The following is a 20,031-nucleotide window of genomic DNA, read 5'->3' on the forward strand; positions in this document are numbered from 1 at the left end:
TCTTTTTTTTTTTTTTTTCTTCTTTTTTTTTGGTGGGGGAGCTGGGGACTGAACCCAGGGCCTTGCGCTTGCTAGGCAAGCGCTCTACCACTGAGCTAAATCCCCAACCCCAGCCAGGTCTTTTTTAAGGGGTTGTCTTGTGCTCTGTAGTTTGTTGTGCAGCTTCCCTGGCCTTCACCCAGTAGATGTCCTAGCATTCCCATCCAGTTTGTGACAACTACAGATAATCTCTGTTCCCAGGGAGTGGGCAAATGGCTCTCCATTGAAAATGACTAAGAAACTCTTATCTACTGTGGTGTAACTTGTGAACTACATGACAGACTAGTTAGAAAACAAATTCCTCCCAAATAGTCAGAACTAGCTCACATACTGTGCCTTGCCTAAAGGAGTTCAAGGGAGAGATGGGGATGAGGGCAGAGGGGATACAAGTCTTGTAAATAGATGAAGCTCCCTTTGCTGGCTCTATACTCTCAATAAAGGGGTCCATTTGACAAGATTGCCACAGTGACTTTTCTTTGACCCATATAGTTCCTCACCTGTGTGTAGCATCTGAAGCACAGGATCCCACAAAATGTTCTACCCTATCCCTTACTGATGACTCTTTTTTGCTTAATGAATTCTCAATGGGATTTGGCCACTGGGAGTGCTGCATAAATACTCCATCCATATGTTGGCTCAACTCCTGGCTTGGGAATTTAAAATCAGTGTAACCCCAGCACTTGGGAAGCAGAAGCAGGATTACTATACCTGTATACTAAGACCTTATATCAAAGAGACCTCACAGTTGCAGGCCAGTTGCTATTCATGTATGCTTTCATTGGCAGGATTAGTTACACTACAAGTCTTAGATTACCCTTGTAGAATGGATCATTCCATATTTTCAAGGCCGGACAAGGTTTCAGTGAGATTCTAACAATATTCACAGCTTGGGAAGTCATCCATTCAACTCGGTAATGGCTAATTAGTGTATGGTGAGATCATCTCTGCTGTTTCCATTATAATCATGTGTTCCAGGTTCTGTAAACTCTCTAGGGAGTGGTAAGTGGAATGACCTGGGTAGGTTCTATGGGGGCGGTGGTGTGGTGTCTAAGATGGTGGTTTGGGAAGTCAAGATTGGGTGCGGTGGGGGATTTAGAACACTGAACAATCCCATATAACTCAGGAATCTCTGAAAGGGAAGTTTGTAATCCATGGAAGAATTTGTACTTTAGGTGAATGCACCTGTTGTCTTATATATTCCATTTATTCATTGAGTGTTTAGAAGATAAACTTTGTTATATTTGAGACAAAATCTTATGATCCCCTGTGTCAGTCTCCCATGTACTTTGGGATTACAGGCATGCATGACCATGTCTCGTTAAGTCATTAGTATCTTCTGGAACAGTGTCAAGATCCACTGGTAGGGAACTTCCCCTGATAAATGTTACCTAAAATACTCAGGAGCCAGGTGTTGTGATGCATACGTTTAAACCAATGACTCGGGAGGCAGAGGCATCCGATCTCTGAATTTGAGACCAGCCTGGTCTACATAGTGAGTTCCAGGTTAGTCAAGGCTACATAGTGAGTCCCTGTCTCAAAGTGAAAACGGAATGAAAGGTGGCTCTGTAGCTTCTCAGAGAAGATCTCAAATGGTCTAGGGTGACCTTGAACTAACTTATGTATCCAAAGATGGACTTGAATCCTGTTCCTTCTGCCTCCTCTTCCCCTAAGCGCTGGGATAATAGACATTTGCCACCATGCTGCTGTAAGGATTTGTCTTTCAAAATTCTTGTGGGTGTGTAATATAGCTCAGTTGGTAAAGTGCTTTGCCTAGCGTGTACAAAGTTCTAGGTTCAATCCTTGGAAACTATAACTGGCTGTGTTGGGGGCACTGCAATCCAAGAAGGTCAGAAACTCAAGGTCACCCTCAGCTATATAACGTGTTCAGGCCTGGGTTGTATGAGACCCTGTCTATGGACAGAAATGATTCTTGTGTGAATAGCCTTCATGAGGCCTGGGTTTGATCCCCAGCCTATACCTTCCAAACAGGTGTAGGGGTACCCTACTTGGGAGTTGAGGCTGGAGGATGACAATCCTGAGGGAGAACCTGGGTTAAAGAGTAAGACCTTGTCTCCAAAACAAGTCATACACAAGTAACATTCTTCTGTATACATCAGTAGATATAAAGGAATGTTAAAAGCCAGAGCATTTAGGGCGGCCACTACAATGGAGATGAGTTACCTATACACCGTAGAAAAGCTCTCCAAGACTTAAGTTTTGTTTTTTGTTTGAGACAGAGTCTTATGTAGCCAGTCTCTGCCTTTCACCTTTCAAATGCTGTCTAAGTTACCTAAATGAAAAAGAATACTCAACATTCATAGCAAAACATCAAAAGTTCTACATTGAATCTGAATTCACACTGAAATATGGTGGCTAACTGGAAAGACAGGAATTTTGAGGAAATTAGTTGATTTCAGTACGTAAAAAGCATAAGAGGGGCTGGAGAGATGGCTCAGCGGTTAAGAGCACTGTGTGCTTTTCCAGAGGTCCTGAATTCAATTCCCAGCAACCATGTGGTGGCTCACAACCACTTATAATGAGGTCTGGTGCCCTCTTCTTGTATGCTTTACCATAATAAATAAATAAATCTTCTTTTAAAAAAAGGCATAAGGGGTTGGGGACTTAGCTCAGTGGTACAGCGCTTGCCTAGGAAGCGCAAGGCCCTGGGTTCGGTCCCCAGCTCCGAAAAAAAAAAAAAAGGCATGAGTTGACCAGGTATTTGAAATTATATAGTGACAGGAGGACACATACGAATATATAATGTGGGAGAACCTCTTTAAGCAGCGAATTTCCAAGGTATGTCTGGAGTAACAGTTTACACTTTGCAAAGTTTCCACTTGGGTGATTGAGGTAGTGACTGAAAAGCTTAAGGTAATACAGTGACGAGGGCAGTTGCCGGGCGAGCTCGGAGTTGGCGTGGTTTAGTAGTGCGGGTGACTGCTGCGGGTAAGGAAGAACGGAGGTTACCCACTGCGGACTAGATGAGGGAAGTGCTCTGCACCAGGGAGGTGCTGGAGTCTGCGCAGGCGCTCTAGGTGCCCGGGAAGGACTCAATGGCCGGAACGGAATCCGATTGGTCTGTTACCACAGAACTTTCAAAGTATTCGTATGACGTAGGTTTCTCGCACAGTCAAGTATATGTATCCAGGAAGTGGTGGACGGGCCAGCTTTAGCTCAGCGGTTACTTCGACGTGCTCCAGTTTGAGCAGGCTATGTAACGTGGTCGGTTCGAGCAACACAACCAGCCGCTTGCCTATCTGGTGAGTGGTTGGTTCGAGACCCGCGGGCGCTCTCTGGCCCTTTTGCTTGCTGCGAATTACCTTTGGCTACTTTTGCATGTTAAACCCTCCTGCCCCCTCAACCCCAGAACTTCTTGAATAAATTGCAGTTTCAAATACTGAGATAGCTGGCACACATGATGTAACTCCAGAAAGAAAAAATGGGGGTGGGAGGCTGAACAACAACAACAACAACAACAACAACAACAACAACAACAAGAATTTAATTAAAAAAATTAGAGCACTTAGTAATATTTTTGTTCCAATAGTTAGGTATATTCATATCTTTTATGTCATATTCCCCTTGAAATCTGGAGGATTTTTTTTACTTAGTTAAAAAAAATTAAGATTTTAATTTTTATTTATGTGATGGTGTGAATGTATATCACGTATGCACTGTCTTGGGCTCTGGGAATCGAACTCAGTTTTTCTTAACAGCTGAATCATCTATCCAGCCTCTTTTGAGTTTAATTGATTTTCTACGCTACTCCTCGGAGTAGCCCGGTGAGTTCATGTAAGACCTTTTAAATGTGCAGACACAAGTTTTACTTCCAAAAATGTTTCTGATACCATTTTGAAAGTATTCCATTATTTTTTCCTTTGGATCTGTATCTTTCACGTTCTCCAAGCACCTGCTTACTGCTTTCTTGATTTTACTTGTATTTTTTTCCTCAGTAGCAGTGCTTTCATTTAAATAAAATTTCCCTTAGGTCGTCTAACAAATTTTGTTTTTCCCCCGAACTGATTTATTTTCTCCAACGTCTTGTGTTTTTAGACACCTCTGTTCTTTTATTTTTATTTTTTTTTTATTTTTTATGTCAATTTCTGAGTTATATTTTGGGTTAAAGCTTATTTTCCCCTTCACATCATTAAGTGATATTTAAGGCTATTTAATTTAGATTGGGGTATTGTCCTCAAATTTTCCTATTTCATGGTTAGGTTTTTTTTTAAAAAGAAGATGATTGACTTTAATTTCCTTCACCTTATGCAATCGCTGCTATTTTCTGTGCATTTTGAATGTTTTGTTTTCCTGTGTTAGCAATTGCCAATGAGGTTAATCAGATTTCTGAGTTCGAGTGCCCTCTCGTGTCCCTAGAGTAGAATGCACCTATTTAGTTGGCTAGAGGTTTGATTCTGGGTTTGCTTTTCGTTCCGGACTGCAAGAGTCTCCTGTGTATGCTCCAAGCCTTCTCCTCACAAAACCAACACACCCCTTCATATCACCTCTTTTCCCTGGAAGGTATCGCTTCCCAGACTGCCATTTCTCGTTTCAAGCTCTTTCAGAACATTCTTTTAGCGTTCTCAGTTTCTTTCATTCGTCATCAGTAGGCTTTCTAGCCTACCGTGTGCCATCTTGATTTCTCTTCTGTAGCGTGACTCTGTAACTGTGTTTGCTGGTTTAGGAAGATTTTACGGGCATGTTTGTAAAATTACATGCGAATTGTCTCTGCCTTATGCTGTTGCCGTAGGCGGGTATGTTCTTGTGTGAATGTAGGTGCCCACAGTTGTCACAGTTACCGTCAGTAGCTACCTAAGCTATGTGCAGACAGAATCCAGGTTCTCTGCAAGAGCAGTACATGCTCTTAACCACTGAGTCGTTCCTCCAGTCCCAACGCGTGTGGTTTTACTTGCTTTCTCTGCCCTTTGTTTTTAGAATGTGGCTGAAATGTGGAAGATTCAAACTCAGAAGGCTGATGTAGTTCTCTGGACACCTGGGAGCCAGCACCTTTCTTTTCTTTCTTTTTTTTTTTTTTTCCGGAGCTGGGGACCGAACCCAGGGCCTTGCGCTTCCTAGGCAAGCGCTCTACCACTGAGCCAAATCCCCAACCCGAGCCAGCACCTTTCTAACTGCTCTTTGTTTTGTGAATGTTGTCCAGGTTGGTCTGGAGTGTGTGGTTCTCTTGCCTCTGGAATGCTGGGATGACAGATACTCATCACCATACCTGCTTCATTTCTGTTAAAATTTTGAGTATGGGGCTAGAGAGATGGTCTGTGGTTAAGGGTATTTACTACTCTTGCAAAGGACCCGAGTTTGGCCCCAGCACCCACACGGTGGCTCACAACAATCTCTAATTCTAGTTCCAGGGGATTCTGGCTTCTGCAGGCACCAGATCAGACACTTGAATGATACATAAACATGCATACATGCTATACAAAATACTTACATTTCTGTCTTTAGTCAGGGTTTCCACAGCTGTGGAGAGACCCTGTGACCACAACAGCTCTCATAAAGGAAAACATTTAATTGGGGCTGGCTTACAGTTCAGGGGCTTAGTCCATTACCATTGTTATGGAGTTTGTGATCTCTGGGAGAAGAAAAACATAAACTCGATCCAATTATAAGTAAAAGATTTATTGATTAGCTGCTAGCAGGATGAACAATCTCTGAGCCAAATTTGAGATTACCGTGGAAGAAGGGTGTGGGGAATGACTTTTAAAGGAGAAAACCACAGGAAGACCTTTGATATCTGTACAAGCAAGTAAAAACTGCCAAATTAACTGGTTAAGACAATTTAAAACAAACTTAGGAGTTACAGGAGCAAAAATAAAAAAAAGCAGTTAGTGATATAACAAGTAGATAGTCACAACCGTATGTTTTTTGGGGGGATGTCACTGAGCTAGGGTTACTAGGAACGTATTTTCCAGGGATTGGAGTTGGTTAGTGGGTACAGAGATGGATGCTTAGCATAAAATGGAGCTTCTTTAGTCATAATAATCATGGCGGGAAGCATGTCGGCATGCAGGCAGATATGGTGTTGTAGGGGTAGCTTAGAGTTCTTTTTTTGTTGTTGGTTTTTGAGACAGGGTTTTTCTGTGTAACCCTGGCTGTCCTGGAATTCACTTTTCGTAGACCAGGCTGGCCTCAAATGCAAAGATCTGCTTGTCTCTGCCTCCTAAGTGTTGGGATTATGGGCATGTGCTATAACCTCTGGCTATAGCTGAGAATTCTACATCTGGGTTGGTGGGCAGCAGGAAGAGAGAAATAAACACTGGGTCCGGCTTGAGCATCTGGAACCTCGAAGCAACTCCAAGTAACACACTTCCTCTAACAAGGCTACACCTCCTAATAGTGCTACTCCTTATGGGCCTATGGGGGCCATTTTTATTCAAACCACTACAACCCATACAATAAGTGCATCTAAACATTTAAAACTGTTTCATTATGGTAAAGTACACATAACAGAATGGAGTATAGTAACATTTTCCATTGTTCAATCAGTGGCAGTAGGTACATCCATGCTGCTGTGTAATGACCACCCGTCTCCATATACAGAACTCTTTTTTCTTGTAAGACTATGACTCCATACACAGGACATAGCAACTTCCTGTCTCCCATTTCTAAACCTTAGTAACCACCATTTGTTTGTTTTCATAGATATTTCTAAGAATATCATAAAGGTAGAATAATCCAACGCTTGTTTGTTCATTATTTATTGTTTTTTTGAGACAAAGTCTCATGTATCCCAGGCTGACCTTGAACTTATGTAGCAGAGGATGGTCTTGAACTCCCACTGTCTTGACCTGCAAATGCTGAGATTACAGGAATAAGCCACCACACCCAGCTCCTATTTGTCTTTTCTTTCTTTCTTTTTGGTGCTTTGAGACTAGGTCTCACTATGTAACTCTGGATGTTCTGGAACTCCTAGGTAAACCAGGCTGACTTCAAACCCACTGAGATCTCTCTACCTGCCTCTGCCTCCCGTGTGTTGAGATTAAAGGTGCCTGCTACCACACCCAGCTGTATAAGTCTTTTCTAAGATTAATTCTTCACTTAGCATAATGGCAGTGAAGCCCATCTATGTTGTAGCATGTGCAGTCAGAATTTCATTCCTTTTAAAAAGGAAAGACGTGGATCTGAGCCATGGCAAAGCAGTTCAGAGCACTTACTGCTCTTCCAGACGATTTTAGTTCCATTTCCTGTGCTCAGATGAGGTGATTCACAACTGCCAAGAACTTCAGTTCCAGGAGATTGAACGCCATCTTCTGGTCTCCTGGGGGTTCCTGCCCATATGTGTACACTCAGACACATACACATAAACCAACATAAAATTGCATCTGAAAAAACATAAGTAGGCTAGAAAAATCTTGTTTTCTGAAATGTTACATTTTGTTTTAGCATCTATCTGTGGCTGGACATATAGGTAGTTTTAGGTTTGCTGAACACAATGCTTCTTAAGAACATGGATTGCTGTTTTTAACAAAATCCCAATTGTTAGATTTTACCAATAAAGACTTGGGAGCCAGATACCGTTAGCTCAGAGAAACAGAGAAAGCACCCAGCTGACCTACTTCCTCAGTTGATGTCCCAAAAGTGAAATCAAACTCTCCTTCTCTGCTGTCTGAAAAACCCTTTCTTTTTTTTTTAAAGATTTATTTATTTATTATATATGAGTATACTATAGCTATCTTCAGACACACCAGAGGAGGGCATCAGATCCCATTACAGATGGTTGTGAGCCACCATGTGGTTGCTGGGATTTGAACTCAGGACCTCTGGAAGAGCAGTTAGTGCTCTTAACCTCTGAGCCATCTCTCCAGCCCTGAAAAACCCTTTCAAACTCAGTGTCCCTCCCTTCTTCTTCCTGTGTGTGTCTCTATCCATCCTCCTGACTCCTTTTTACAGTCTATGTCTTTTTCCTATGTTCATTCCTTGTCAACTGGTTGCTCTGCCTCTTGACCTATGGTTGACTACTTATTCCTGTTTACAATAAACAGAAAGCTCTTGGATTAAAGGTGTTTTCTAGGATCGAGCCACACTACAACTATAAACAGGTTTTTCAAGTAAATAATACAATCTCAGGGTTCACAGTGTGATCAAATATCTTGCAACAATGGATATACAGGTATGTGTTTAAACTTCTTTGCTCAGTCATTTTAGACTCTACCTAACATAAGAACTTCTGTGTTACAGTATTTTTATTTATTTTGCTGTGCACAGTGGCACACACCTTTAGTCCCAACACTGGGGAGGCAGAAGCAGGTGGATCTCTGTGAATTCAAGGCCAGCTTAGTCTACATAGTGAATTCCATAACAGTTAGGGCTGTGTAGAAAGACTCTGGGTAGTAAGAATTTATTTACTTTTATGGTATACACGTGAATGTTTTGCCTGCATGCATGTATGTGCACCATTTATGCCTGGTGCCTTTGGAGTTTGAAGGGCAGCAATTTCCCTAAACTGAAGTTACAGATAGGTGCCATGTGGGCACTGGGAATTGAACCTGGGTCCTCTGGTAAAGCAGTCAATGCTCTTAACCATTGAGCCATCTCTCTAGCACCTGTTTCCATATCCTCACTAACACATTTCTTTCTAAAAGAGTGTGTTTGTGTGTGTGCATGTGCATTCATATGGTGTATGTATATGCAAGTACATTATTGGGTATATTCATGCAGAGGTCAGACAAGGATGATAGATGTCTTCCTGTATCACCCTCTGTCTTATTCCAGTGAGGCAGAGTATATCACTGAATTGAGAACTCAAAATTTTGGTTAAGCTGGTTGGCCAGCGAGCTACCAGGATTCCATCTGTCTCCGCCCCTCCATGGGTTATAAGCATGCACAGCCATGTCTAACTTTTATTTAGATATTTATGTATTTATTTTATGTATATGAGTGCTGTATCTACATGCATACCTGTGTGCCTGAAGAGGGCATCGGATCTCATTACAGATGGTTGTGAGCCACCACATGGTTCTGGGAATTGAACTCAGGACCTCTGGAAGAGCAGCCAGTGCTCTTGACTGCTGAGCCATCTCTCCAACCTTCCATGTCTAACTTTTTATGTGAGTTTGGGGGTTCAAACTCAGGTCCTCATGAATGCACATGAAGTTCCCATACTCACTGAGCCTAATTACAAGTTCACTAGCACATTTTCAGTGTAACCTTTACCTTTTTTACAGAGTTGGGGGGTGGTATATGTATTTGTGTGTGTGTGTGTGTGTGTGTGTGTGTGTGTGTGTGTGTGTGCACACATGTGCAGGTGAATGTATTTGTGTCTGTGTCTTCCTCGATTGCTCTACCTTCTTTTTTTGAGACAAGTTCTCTTAACTGAACCAAGACTAAAAGGCCCCTAGACCTTGCTGAGAGGCCAAATCTTTTAAATACAGACTCCATTTTAGAGAACCTGACCTAAGTTTGAACTCAGGTAAACTAACAGGCTAGTACCTAGCATTAGTTTCCAAGTTGCCTCCCAAAACCTGGGCCTAGCTTCAGTCTCCAGGTAACACCCCCAACAAACCTGTACCCCCGGCTACAAGCCCATCCCCTGCCTAATGACCACCAATGAAGAGGATGATAGAAATTAATTTTATGCTATGACTTTCAGCGCCAGCCAATTATGTTAAAGGCCACAGTAACTTTCCGAATAGATGCTTGCACACTTACCCCCACTTGCTGCATACTATAAAGCCTTGCCCTGTTAGATATTCAAGGCTCCTCTGTCCACCAAAACCATCCTGCATGTCAGCGGTGAGCTGAGGGGCCCAAGCTAGCTCGAATAGAATAAAGACCCTGCTGTGAGTTGCATCAGATTAGCTCCTGTCTGTTTTTTGGTGGACTACTACTATTTCCCTGGCACTAACTACCTTTTGGTGCATTAGCTGGGAAGTTCACCAGGACACAGAGGACTAGCGATCTGGAGGATCTTGAAGCCAGCAAAAATAGTCTAGGTATTTGTGTTTTCATGTTTGTAACACTGTGTTAAACTTCCGGCTTCTTGCCTATCTGAGCACTGAATTTGTCTGAGCTTTCTTCCGTTCAGAGTGGAACGGAAGCAAGCTTGTGTAGAGGTGATTGTGGTCACTCTTCCAGCTGTGCTGTGCTGAGATGGTTTATTTGTGTGGAAGCTGGTGGCTTCCATTGCCATCGTAATTCTTCTAGGTTTGAGCCCTGCTGAGGAATTTGAGTGTCAGATGTTTTCTATGTGGTTTGAGCAGGTGAGTATTTGAGCAGTGGCGCAAAAGCTTGTGATTTGTGGTGGCGGCTAATTTGTCTGAATGTTAGAAACTTTCTGTCAGATCTATAGAATGTAAGAAAAAGTTGTGTAAAGATAAACAACTTGGGCTGGAGAGATGGCTCAGGGGTTAAGAGCACCGACTGCTCTTCCAGAGGTCCTGAGTTCAATTCCCAGCAACCACATGGTGGCTCACAACCATCTGTAAAGAGATCTGATGCCCTCTTCTGGTGTGTGAAGACAGCTACAGGGTACTTATATATAATAAATGAATAAATCTTAAAGAAAAAAGATAAACAACTTATGTCGCCATGATGATTTATTCCAGGACCGAGTAAACATTTGTGCAGTACTGAGAGTTGTTGTTGTTGCTGCTGTTGTTGTTGCTGTTGTTGTTGTTGTTGTTGGTGTGTGTGTGTGTGTGTGTGTGTGTGTGTGTGAACACCACCTTCTTGGTTGTTTTTGTTACTGTGGGTACTTTTTCCTGGTTTTGATTTTTGTTGCTGGCTACCTCTGTTCAGATTCTGAATGGTTCCACATTTGTCATCTGTGTGTGCTACATTCTGGTTGTTGGTTCTTGTTACTATAGGCTGTATGAATCTTTTTCTGGTTTTGGTTGGTTTTTGTTTCTGGTTGTGCCTTTTTCTGTTCACTGATTCTAAATGGCACCACATTCAGTAAGGCCTTGGATTTGTTTCCGTGGCTGGTTTTCAGTTAGGACGGATGTGTCTGGAGCTGTGGTTACAGCAGGGTCAGGAGACATCCTGAGTCTAGGTCTGGGGTGGGCGTGGGCTTAGGGGAGCTGAGAGATGCCCACCAATCTGGTTCTTTTTTTCTGTGGGTATGCACCACTTTCTGGTTAGTTCTCATTTCTGCCTGATAGAGATGGTTGAATTTGTGTTTTGGGTGTTATAGAGAGATCTTTTTCATGAGTATTACTTTCTGGTCGTTTCTTGTTTCTGCTAGACAGACAGGGAAGGTTTTATTTGTGTTTTTATATGTCATGTTTATGTTTCTTGTTACAAGATGACTTTGATGAGGGTGACTTTGATGAACTAATTTTGATGAGATAACTTTGATGAAATGATTTTGACAGATGACTTTGATGAGGTAACTTTGATAACTTTGACAAGGTGACTTTGACTTTGAAGGGCTTATTAACATGAGACAGGCTACCACATTCTGCAAGTTCCCTTCACTACAGAAGAGGCAAACAAATTGGTTCCTGGCTCCACAAGGGAAACACCCCCTCAACCCCATATGTTTGCTTTTACCTGACTCTTCCAGACTGGGATTTTCACACCATTGAAGGTAAGAGGAGGCTCTTGGTCTACCATCAGGCTCTGCTGGCAGGTCTCAAGGCATCCACAAGATTTCCCACAAATTTGAATGACATTAAGCAGAGAGAAAATAAAAGGCTCACAGCTTTTTCTCTGGTAGCAAAGGCAGCAGTTGTTTTAGCTTTTATTAATCAGGCAGCACCAGATATTAAACAAAAGCTCCAGAGGGTTGAGAAGTTAGGAGAAAGGAGTCTGAGAATGTTTAATAAAAGAAAGACTACAGAGGAGAAACAGATGAGAGGACAGAAGCAACAGACTCCAGACTTGGCAAAGATCCTTTTGGCAACTATGGCAAACCAGAAGACTATAGGAGATGCCTAAAACAGATAGCTTCAGAAAAAGGAAGTAAGGAGGGTGCTGAAATAACAAATGCCCTCTCCCTAAGCCCAGAATAACCATAAAAGTAAAAGGAAAACTCACCAATTTTTTTTGCTGATAATTAATAAATTCAAAATTCTATCTTGTTAAAACCTGAAGATAAAGGTTTCTTCATCAGTTTATAAATTATTTCCTAGTGGCAACAGAAACAAAATGAAAACTCAAGACCTTTTAGAGGCCCTGAAAAATTGGACTATTGAGCCTCTGTAAGAAGGCCTTACTCTGCCAACCGCAGAGAACCTCCCTAGACCTAGGGGATGCATACTCAGACTTGAGGCCCTGGCATCAGCCAATGGCCAATGTGTCACCAATTGACTGAAGATGGCCCCTCCCCTGTTTACACATCAGTGCAACAACAACATCCTGGTTAAAGAGATGCCAGAATGACTCATTATCAGCCTCTTTTCTTGAATGCCCCCAAGATAATTTTTCAGCTGCCCTGCTGCCTGACCCTGACTGGTTTGATGGGCCTCTGCATGACTGATTTGATGGATGCAGAAGTAACATTCACCAATGGCAACAGCTTCATTCAGGATGGACAGAGGTATGCTGGAGCATCAGTGGTCTCAAACATTGAGATCATATGAGCAGAGTCACTCCTGGCAGTAATGTCAGCCAAGAAAGTTGAACTGGCACTAGAAAGTCTGACCAAGGCATTAGAGTTGAGAAAAGACAAGAGACACAGATAGTAGGTGTGCCTTTGCTACAGCTCATATCTGTGAGGCTACTTATAGGGAAAGAGGCCTTCTGATGGCAGAAAGAAGGGCTAAACTCCAACCTAAAGGGCAATAAGACAGCCCAGTGGGTAGCCCTAGAAATTGTCCACCCCTACAAGTCCTTGATAGCCATAGACCCAGGTGATCCCATACTCTCTGATCAGACATAAGATGTGATTGGGGCCAAAAACCTGTCCATGTCTCAGTGTCATAAGAGATGATGGAATACAGCTGACTATGAACTAATTGTACCAGAGAAAATGGATATACACATACTGAAAAAGATCTTCACATATGGGATTCCAGAGAATGCAAGGCTTAGTTCACCAGTCCCACATCAGAATTAGAGATGCTAATCAAAAAGAGCTGAAATTGTTAAAAAACTGTAAGGCCTGTCAATTGACTAATGTGGTTGCTAATGAAAAGAACCCCCAATACTCAATACCAGAGCACCAAACCAGGAGTCTATGAGGAAATGTACTTCACAGAGGTGAAACCAAGAAATCTGGATACAGATATTTGCTGTTGTTCTTAGATACCTCTTCAGGATGGACTGAGACTTTCCCAACTAAGCATGAGATTACAGACAGTAACAAACTATTGAAGAAAATTCTTCCAAGGTATGGTTTTTCTAAGTTTATAGGGATAGACAATTGACTACATTTGTGTCCCAGGTAAGTTAAAGATGAGCTAATATTCTGGGGAATGATTGGAAACTCATTTTGCTTATAGACCTTAGAGTTCAAGACAGACAGAGAAGAGAAACAGAACCCCAAAAGAGACTGTGATGCTTTGTATATGCTTAGCCCAGAGAGTGGCACTATTAGAAGGTGTAGCCTTGTTGGAGTAGATGTGTCACTGTAGGCATGGACTTTAAGACCCCCCATTCTAGCTGCCCGAAAGCTAGTATTCTGTTAGCAGCCTTCAGATGAAGATGTAGAACTCTCAGCTCCTCCTGCACCATGCCTGCCTGGAAGCTTCCATGTTTCTGCCTTGATGATAATGGACTGAACCTCTGAACCTGTAAGCCAGCTGCAAATATATGTTGTCCTTTATAAGACTTGTTTTGGTCATGGTGTCTGTTCACAGCAGTAAAACCCTAACTAAGATAGAAGTTGTTACTAGGAGTGGGGTATTGCTATGATAGGCCTGACCATCCTTTTGTTTGGAAGAATGTAGATTTTGGGACTTTGGATTTGGAAAACAGTGGAATGCTTTAACTAGGGCTTAGTGGGCCATCCTAGTAGCAATATGGAAGACTTTGTTTCTGAGAATGATTTGAATTGTGTTTACCTGGCCCAAGAGGTTTCTGTGGAGAATTTCAATAGGTGGCCTAGAGAATGCCACTACATTTTATCTTTTTCTGGAGTCTGCCTGAGGCTGAGATGAAGAGACTCAGATTAATTGCATTGACAAAGGAAATCTCAGAAATACCCATCATAAACTTTGTTTTCTAGTTAAGTCTCATGAAGAGCATTTTAAACAAGCATAGCAACCTGAGAAAGGAAAAAATATAAAATATATGGTTCGTGTATTAAGGATGAACCAGGAAGTAGAACGGAGCTGAATCCTATATTCTAGGAGATAGCAGATTAAGGGAGTGGGACTTTGGGGTAAAATTCTACCCAGCTAAATTTAAATTCAGGCATGGTGGTGCACACCTTTAATCCCAGGAGATAAAGCCAAGCAGATCTCTAAAATCAAGGCCAGACTGGGACAGAGCAAATTCTAGGCGAAGAAAATCCAGGCATGGTGGTCCATACCTTTAATTCCAGGAGGCAGGCATGCAGATCTCTCGAGTTCAAGGTCAATCCACAGAGCAACATCCAGAACAGCCAAGCTTAGGCAGTGAAGGAGTTGGAAAACAGAAAGCTAGTGACGATATAATAGAACAGGAGGGCCATGTTCCAGTTCCTACAAGCAGTAGAACTCAACATGTGGCTCTGGCCTTAGAGTGAAAAATAGAAGGGACTATTGGAACAACTGATGCTGGTGAGCTGGAGCTAAGAAGTTATCGGAGATTAAGAAAAGACCAGCATCACTGAGATGAAATCTTCTGGGGGAGTGTTTTCTGAGAGCACAAAGGAGCTGTGTTTCAGAATAGCCAAGGTTTTTACCTCGTGCTGCAGCTGGACTTGGTGATGTGTAAAAATCACTCAGGTGGTACTGGTTGTGAAGGCCTGAAGGGGTCATGTAGAACAGCTGAGACTTGGCACTGTGAGAGGCCATGAAAGGCCAAGGTGAATGTGCAGCTTCAGTTGCAGTTGATGGCCCAGGACTGAGGGGGTCATTCAAAGGAATTGAGGCTTGGCACCATGAAGAGAGCCTCTGAGAGGCTATTGGTGAAGCCTAGTTGCAGCGGAAGACCGCAGTGTAATGGAGATGCCAGTACCATGGGATGATCACCAAGAATACCAGCATAAGTGGAGTGGATTAACCTGAGCTTAGAGTGCTGCAGAGGGCAGAGCTGGAGAAGTGACATCAGCCCTTTATAGGAGCCCAGATCATGTGTGGATCCCAGACATTGAAACGAAAAGCTGTAATAATGAAGTTGCTTTGGAGACTCCAAGATTTTTGAGATGCCAGAGCCATAGGATATCTCCTGAGGAAAGATGCTAACAGGGAGTGGAACCAGCCCAGCAGAAACAAGTTTGTTACAGTCAACAAAGACGAAGAAGGACTTGGAGATCTGAAGGCTGCTTTGACATCAGACATGGAGATGCAGAGTTTAGAGTTTGCCCAGCTGGTTTCCTGGCTTGCTTTGGGAATTACAGTTAAGTGATTGGATACATTTCAGAAGAGGCTTTGAACTTTGGACTTTTAACATTGTTGAGACTGCTATAGACTATGGGCGCTTCAGAAGTTGGAGTAAATGTATTATGCATTATGCTATGTTTAGGCATGCACCTGCCCCATACTTATATGTTTGGACAAGCCTATGGGGCCAGGGAGTAGAATGTGATGCTTTGTATATGCTTGGCCCAGGGAGTGGCACTATTAGAAGGTGTAGCCTTGTTGGAGTAGATGTGTCACTCTGGGCATGGGCTTTAAGACCCCCCATTCTAGCTGCCCGAAAGCTAGTATTCTGTTAGCAGCCTTCAGATGAAGATGTAGAGCTCTCAGCTCCTCCTGCACCATGCCTGCCTGGATGCTGCCATGTTTCTGCCTTGATGATAATGGACTGAACCTCTGAACCTGTAAGCCAGCTGCAAATATATGTTGTCCTTTTTAGATTTATTTATTTATTATATATAAGTACACTGTAGCTGTCTTCAGACACACCAGAAGAGGGCATAGGATCTCTTTACACATGGTTGTGAGCCACCATGTGGTTGCTGGGAATTGAACTCATGACCTCTGGAAGAGCAGTCGGGTGCTCTTAACCACTGAGCCATCTCTCCAGCCCCATATGTTGTCCTTTATAAGACTTGTTTTGGTCATGGTGTCTGTTCACAACAGTAAAATCCTATCTAAGACAGAGACCTTAACTAAATTGACCTCAGAGACTGATGGTGACTGGTGACTCTTCTGCCCTTCATTCTTTATAGAGTACAGAACTCCCCATACCAGATGGGACTCACCCTTTTAAAGTTATGTTTGGTTCACCTACTGACAGAAGTTGTTACAGAAGCAGATGATTGCGAATTGTTACACAACTTCGAGGATGTCCAATGAGCACACAAACATGTTTGGCTTAAACTTCTTGCTTTCCATAAAACAGGTCCACCTTTCGAGCTCTACCAACTTTACCCTAGAGATTGGGTCCTAGCCAAGAGAGACTGCCAGGGGTCACTAGAGCTTCACTGAAAGGGTCCCTGTGCTGCAGAGTTACAGTGTGGATCCACCACACATGTTTGCAGTTGAAGAAGAAAGACCCTGGCCAGCAGGAGGAGGATTCAGCCTTAAGACTCCCTCCTATCTCCCATCAGGCCCTTACCCATGCACCAGGGACACCACAAAGGCATAACCTTGTTACTGTTTTCATGAAGCTTCAGGAAGTCCCATGATTGGAACTTCTAGTCACAAGAGAAGGGAGGAGGGATGTGAGACCAAATCTTTTAAATTCAGACTCCATTTTAGAGAACCTAAGTTCGAACTCAGGTAAACTAACAGGCTGGTACCTTGCATTAGTTTCCAAGTTGCTAGGCCCCCCCCTCCCACCCCTGCCCACCCACAACAAAACCCGGGCCTAGCTCCAGTCTCCAGGTTACACCCTCAACAAGACCAGCACCTCCAGGTTACAAACCCTCAACAAACCTGAACCTCCAGGTTATAATAACCAATGTAGAGGAGAACAGAAATTAAGTTTATGATATGGCTCCCAGTACCAGCCAATTATGTTAAAGGCTACAGTAGCTTTCCAAATAGATGATTACACACTTACCCCCACTTGCTGCTTATTATTAAGCCTTGCCCTGATAGATATTCTGGGCTTCTCTCTACCCAAACCATCCTGCACATCAGCTGTGAGCTGGTGGCTCAAACTAGCTCGAATAGAATAAAGACCCTGCTGTGAGTTGCATCAGATCAGCTCCTGTCTGATTTTTAGGGACCACTAACATTCCCTGGTACACATTACCACAACTGACACCATGCTGAAGGCATAATTATGACCTTAAAACCCAGCACATAGGCTCTAACACATGTCAAAAGCAGGAACAAAGACCTAATCCATCAAAGACCCAAGTCTATAGTTCTGGGATCCACCAAAGCCTCTTGATTTTGGCTCCTGTTGTTTTGCTTCTTGTTAATTGTTCTTTCTAACCAAGGTGTGTCATCCAGGTATGTCTTTTGTTCGTGAAAGACAACAGTGAGGCTCAAGGGCTGCATTATTTGGGCAAGTTTTTCCTGTGTAACCACTGTTCAGCAATAAAGACTTTCTGGCTTTAAAGGTTTCCCTGTGTATTATCTGGTAGCCTTACCTTGTAGCATTCTGGAAGCACCAGAGAGATCCCTAGAGATTGAGACACTGAGGCACCAGGGTTCTTGGACCTCCTCTGGGTGACAATGCAGAGAACGGACAGTTCCTGGGGGCTGAGAACCCTGAGATGTTTCAGGGTCTTACAGACACCTGTCTATACTCCTATTGCCCCAGAGGCTTAGAGGTGAGTCTGATTATAGTGCCTTCTATCTAGGACACTTTAGAAATGCTGGATACAGCCTAAATTCCAGTGTCTAGGATCCTAAAGATATGTCACTGGTTCCCCTTAACTCTGTTTGGTGGCCACCCCTGGTTATCTTTATTACTGTCTTGTGTCTCTCTCTCTCTGTGTGTTTTTGTCAGTTTTGTTGGGTGGAATAAAGGGAGCCATGATGGGAGAGGGAATGAGAAGTTCCAAGATACCATTGAAGTGTATGTTAAAACACTTCAAAGAAGGTTTTGTTGATGATAGATATGGTGTGTCTCCCTTATCCAGGAAACTCTGGCCCTTCTGTGAAGTAGATTGGTCTGCTTTTGGAGTCAGATGGCCCAATGACAGATCTCGGGACCCCCAGCTGGTTCAGATCATCTACAATGTGGTGACAGGAGACTTGACCAGTTTCCCTACATTGACTGATGGCTTTCTCTGGTCCAAGATTCACCCCCTTGGCTTAAGACCTGTGCCATCTTTTTGGGAACTCAAATCCTCTTGGCTCTGCTCATTCTCTCAGTAGGCCAGAAGAAGATGAATTTCCATATGTCACATATTGTGGGGCTTTTGGGGTCCCACTTGGGGTTTAATAATACAGACTCAGAGACACCTGCATAATAAGATTGTTGGTCTGTTTGCTGGGGCTTTCTCTGCTCTAATCTCCCTATTCTGCTCCTGTTCTCTTCTATCCCTTTCTGCCTCTTTCTTTCTTCCCCAGCTTCAGCCACCAGCACTTTATTACTCAAATGCCACACTTCTTTCTCTAACAAAAAGCTATTAACATAGGGAGAGAGCTTCCTCCCTCACAGCAACTTGCCTTTCTTTTTGTTCAGGTGAAGAAGTGATAATTACTATTCCTGCTAGCCTGGTGCTGCTGGTATAGCAATTGATGTTTGAGAATACAGGGATGCACCTTCACAGCCAGTTGACACAATATATATGGGGGTGGTTATTCCAACATCTCCAACTTTTAGTTTGAGAAATGTCTTTCTTTCTAACATCAGTGAACTATATACAATGAGTACAATTGTGAAAACTGTCAGGACCAGAATTCTACCCACAATGCCCAACCCATTTGTATCTGGCAACTTTGGAGAAAGGGCTCTATCTTGCTGAGTCTAAAGTTTTGTAGAGGGTTTGTGTTAAATGAGCACAATGAGAAGTCCCTTTTAAATTTGTATTAGACACCAACCAAAAGAAATTTAAGATCTTGAGCTTGTGACTATGATAATATTATCAGAATCCCGTTGATTAATGTTAAAGCTCTGAACCTTTGAAGTCTATCACTAGTCTAGTCTTCAAATGTATCAGAGACCTGAGAAGAATACATTTCACCTGAGTAAAGAGGAAGTGAAGAGCAAGCAGCTTCAAAATCTAATAAAAACGACAAACTTACTGGCTACCTGGACAGTCACTAAACTTTCCTCTGTGTCAGTAGGGGCATCCATCTTCAGCCACCAGGCCTGGAAGAACTGACAGACATTTTTGGTGAAGCAGGAACTTGTGGGGGAAGGGACTGTGTTGGTGTTCTGTTTAAGCTCCACCCCCACAGTTACCTGGCAACAGTCAGGTATGCTCCGCCCCACAGTTACCTGGCAACAGCCAGGTATGTCTGACTATAAAAGGGGCTGCTTGGCTCCTCCTCACTCTCTTTGCTCTTTCTTCTCTGCTCTCTTGCTCTTCCCCTCTTCCTCTTTGTCCCGTCTCTCCCCATTCCCCTCCTCCCTTCCCTCTGCGTGGCTGGCCTTACAGGGACTTTATTGCAATTCACTAATTTGGACCCTGAAAACCCAGAAGGTAAGCAACTTTTGATGACCTATTTCTTTTTCCAGAGCTACCCCGACATAAAGGACAAACTTAAAAAGCTAGAGAGGGGGCCCCTAACTCCACAGGAAGAAGTTTTGGTGGTGGCCTTTAAAGTGAACTATGGAAGGGATGAGAAGGCTTGCAGACCATATGCTGGCAAAGGCTGTCCGACCAGCCTCAGCCACTGCGCAGAACTCCTGGTCTTCTAAGGCTAAGAGACCACCAGGCTCCTGCTACAAATGTGGTCAATAAGGTCATTGGGTGAGGGCTTGCCCTAACTTCTACAAGTCAAAGTGGGGGTCATGTCTTAGGTGTCATCAAGAGGGACACTGGGCTGTCGATTGCCCTCATGTTGTGCAGGACAGGAGGACATTATGTCCAGATATCTCTCC

The 20,031-nt window shown here is 43.1% G+C and overlaps 1 protein-coding gene across 2 annotated transcripts in view; it reads left to right on the forward strand.

Annotated features, from left to right (window-relative positions):
• The first annotated feature begins 9 nt into the window (after nucleotides 1-9).
• Pcdha4 (protocadherin alpha 4) overlaps nucleotides 10-20,031 on the forward strand; it is a 431,954-nt gene continuing 411,932 nt past the window's right edge. The window contains exon 1 of one of the 2 annotated variants that reach the window (XM_063277068.1): nucleotides 10-19,630. The gene's annotated coding sequence lies outside the window, so the exon portion shown is untranslated. The remainder of the gene's footprint in view (nucleotides 19,631-20,031) is intronic. The other variant, XM_017600822.3, reaches the window with a different exon arrangement.

Source organism: Rattus norvegicus, chromosome 18 (assembly GCF_036323735.1).
Source record: "Rattus norvegicus strain BN/NHsdMcwi chromosome 18, GRCr8, whole genome shotgun sequence".
Taxonomy (NCBI): Eukaryota; Metazoa; Chordata; class Mammalia; order Rodentia; family Muridae; genus Rattus; species Rattus norvegicus.